This window comes from Otolemur garnettii, unplaced genomic scaffold, assembly GCF_000181295.1.
Source record: "Otolemur garnettii isolate 467f Iridium unplaced genomic scaffold, OtoGar3 scaffold00219, whole genome shotgun sequence".
Lineage (NCBI taxonomy): Eukaryota > Metazoa > Chordata > Mammalia > Primates > Galagidae > Otolemur > Otolemur garnettii.
Genome location: NW_003852614.1, coordinates 563,981 through 567,304, shown reverse-complemented (window position 1 = coordinate 567,304; position 3,324 = coordinate 563,981). Strand labels below are relative to the sequence as shown.

The following is a 3,324-nucleotide window of genomic DNA, read 5'->3' as shown; positions in this document are numbered from 1 at the left end:
CTATTTTTTTTTTTTTGTTTGTTTAGCAGGCCCAGTCAGGTTCAAACCCACCAGCCCCGGAGCATGTGGCCAGCGCCCTAACCACTGAGCTATAGGCGCCCAGCCAGACACAGAACCTTTCCATCATTGCAGAACACTCTATTGGGATAGCCCAAGTCTAGATCTCTGAGTCCCTACATAAGATGGTGACACTTGGGATACTCTGCAACCCTGAGTGTGAATTAATTAGTAGGAATTAAGTTCAAATACCTATCAGTTGGAGCCTTGCAGTCCTTGTTAGCCACAGGGGCCAGTTAGACATTACTGAAACAATGAAGGTGATTAGCTAATAGGTTTCCAATGGAACACAGAATCAGTCTGATCTGGAGGCATACAATACATCTATGGCAAGGATGACACCTGTTGAATCTCTCTGTAAATCATAGGAACAACAGTGATGTCTGGACTGCTAGGTTCCCTGGTTACCATGGAAATGAAGGTGCTGGTTACATTTCTGTGTAATCACACAGAGACTGCAGTGTCAACTCCCTTCTCTCCCCACAGAGATGACTATTTCAGCTATGCTTCCCGAGTAGCCCCAGTAGCAGGAGCATCAATTAAAAAAATCTGATTAAGTACGAGGTGTTAGGGTACAAGCCCTAACGACGTAGTGTGAAAAAGGAAACATGGCGGGGCTTTTTTTTTTTTTTTCGGTAGGAAAAGGCCAGATCTGCTACATTGAATACAATGACATTGACACTCTTGCTTCTTGCACAGGCGCAGTGAAGGAATTCTCAGAGCACGCCTACGCGCGCACTTTCTCCCCTTCCTCTCTCTGTTTCCACTCTCCTCTCTCTCCCTTTTTCTCGTCCCCTTTCCCCCTCCCACCGCTTGGTCTTTCAGTCTTTCCGTTAGTCCATTTATGTCTCTCTTTCTGACCCCCCGCTCTCCACTCCGTTCTCCCCATCCCCCTCTTCCTTTTCCATTTCTCGCGTACGGGCCGCTGTACATGCGCATTTGGTACAAAACCTCGCTCTTTGTCCCCATCTGTCGTTCACACGAACTCAATCCTCTGGCATTCGGTAGCCAATAAAATCTAAGAAATGGCGGAAAAATGATTCTGCCCCTGTAGATAAAGCTTGACTGGCAGTTCAGTTAACCAATGGAGAATGCCACTTTGTATCCCTTGGGAGGCCCCGAGCTCCGTCGTCTGGTTTCCGGCGGTCGCGCGCTCTTTTCTCGGGACGGTAGAGGCCGTGTAGCGTCGCCGTTACTCTTGAGGAAAGACCAGTCGGTAGAGGGTGAGTTTTAGGACGGCTTGGTTCTTGTTTAGGAGGGGAGTGGGATTTTTGGGAACAATCTGCAAAGGAAGAAGCTAGGGCGAGGCTAGGTTTGGAGGGAGGATGGCCGTTCCAAGGTCCCTTAAGGCCTTGTCTTTGCCGCTGCACGGCCTTCTCAGCCCACCTGCAGGCGCCCAGCCCTCAACCCGCCTTACGCTTTAACCACTCTCCGGGTTTCTTTTCCTCCTGTTTCTTTGTGCTGCTTATCTCTGAATCTTAGTCCTGTCATTAAGTTGCAGGCCTCTGAACTGCCCTGGGCCGGAGGGTGTGGGGTCTATTATGCCAGGGCCCTGATGTCGTGGTTGGCTGGAAGAGGAGGCGCTTTGTCGGGCGCTCCTCCTCTCGGCCCCGGGAGGCCATTAATCCAGAATGGGCAAGTGGGGCCCCTAGAGCGATGTTTCTTTGTCAAAACTCTTAGCTGGGAAGTTCTCTGTTGGTCCAGATCCCACCGCTTTCATAGTCGGGTTCCTCCTATAAGCTTCTTTTCTAGTCTTGCTGCCTAGTTCCCCAACCCATTTATGGCATCACTTTTTAAAAATGAAACTTAAATTTATGGATTTCGTATTGGGTATTTAATCTTCCACTTTGAGAAACTCTTACTGTAAGTAAGCTGACACCTTTCTTTGTGTTTTTAACAGAGAAATCGAGGTTAGGGAGGCCTGGGAGGCACTTTGCCGTCTTCAGTCGAAGTTGAGGTAGGTGTAAGGGGTAGGGTTGCCAAATAAAATACAGGACAGCCAGCTGAATTAGAATTTCACATAGACAACGAATTATTTTTTAGTATACATTGCATGGTACTTTAAAACAAAACCATTTTTAAAATCTAAAATCCAAATTTAACAGTGAGTTGTGCATTTTATTTGCTAAATTTAGCAACTCTATTGTGGGGGTCTCCGGCTAGACTTTTACTGCGCCTTTGTCCAACTTCCTTGTTATTAAATAACAGATCTTAAGAAACTTAGAAAAGGACTGTACCTTCTTGGTTCATTTTACAGCTTTCAGACAGGCAATCCAGACATCCATCTCAGTCAGTCTGGTAAATTTATACCAGATTTCCATCTGCAGTTTCCACTTTTAAATTAAAAGTTGACCCTTTTGCTGAATTGGAGGGAGCATTTATTTAGAGTTCAGATAGGTGTCGTGGTGTTTAGTCTTGTATCTAAACATGTGCAACTGTATCACACCCAATAGCTACAGTCTTTCTAGTCTAGTAACTCATATAAGTCTATAGGCCAGATAAATAGATGGAAATTTTTGCTGCTTATCTTTGTGCTTTGTTCTCTTTTCAGTGGCCCAGCAGTTAGGGGGCAGTGCATTTATTACTCAGAGGAGCTTTCTGCACATATTTTCGCATTAATGTTGGTGGTCATCATCAGAAGTAGGTGATAGGAATAAATACTTTCTGAGGTACTTGGTACTTTGTAGATGCTTTATACAATATTACTTAGTTTTTACCACTGCATTCCCTGTTGGGCCTCTTTGGGGTTGGGGGTGGGAGTTGTTTAATAGCTGGGACCCAAATAGGAAAAGATTTGATTCTAACTCCTATCATGCCCCATCCCCAGCTGTTTCTGGGGTGGACTTTAGATTTTCTGTGATTTAGTTTCATACTTTTATATCTTTAAAAGTGTGGTTTCCTTTTTTTGAGATACCCGATTTGAGGTGAAACTGGTACACCTGTTCATGGCATTTTACATTAACTTTTTGAGAAAACAACACTGCACATTGTGGCAAGTCACAAAGAAGATAGTCTAGAGTCTCATGATGTCACCCTTGGTAGAGTGCTGTGATGTCACAGCTCACAGCAACCTCAAACTCTGGCTTAAGTGATACTCTTGTCTCAGCCTCCAGAGTAGCTGGGACTACATGTGCCTGCCACAATGACCGGCTATTTTTTGTTGCAGTTGTCATTGTTGTCTTGAACCATGTGTCCGGCACCCTACTCACAGAGCTATGGGAGCTGAGCCCAAGTCTTTGCTCATTAAGTGAATTTTTTTTTTTTTTT

General features: G+C 45.1%; 1 protein-coding gene across 3 annotated transcripts in view; it reads left to right on the top strand.

Annotated features, from left to right (window-relative positions):
- The first annotated feature begins 1,136 nt into the window (after positions 1–1,136).
- The window catches only part of NONO (non-POU domain containing octamer binding), a 22,758-nt gene continuing 20,570 nt past the window's right edge, over positions 1,137–3,324 (top strand). Inside the window, exons 1-3 of one of the 3 annotated variants that reach the window (XM_023508046.1) lie at positions 1,192–1,280; positions 1,958–2,014; positions 2,609–2,697. The gene's annotated coding sequence lies outside the window, so the exon portion shown is untranslated. Of the gene's footprint in view, positions 1,281–1,957; positions 2,015–2,608; positions 2,698–3,324 lie in introns of all 3 variants that reach the window. The other 2 variants (XM_003801742.2, XM_023508045.1) reach the window with 2 other exon arrangements.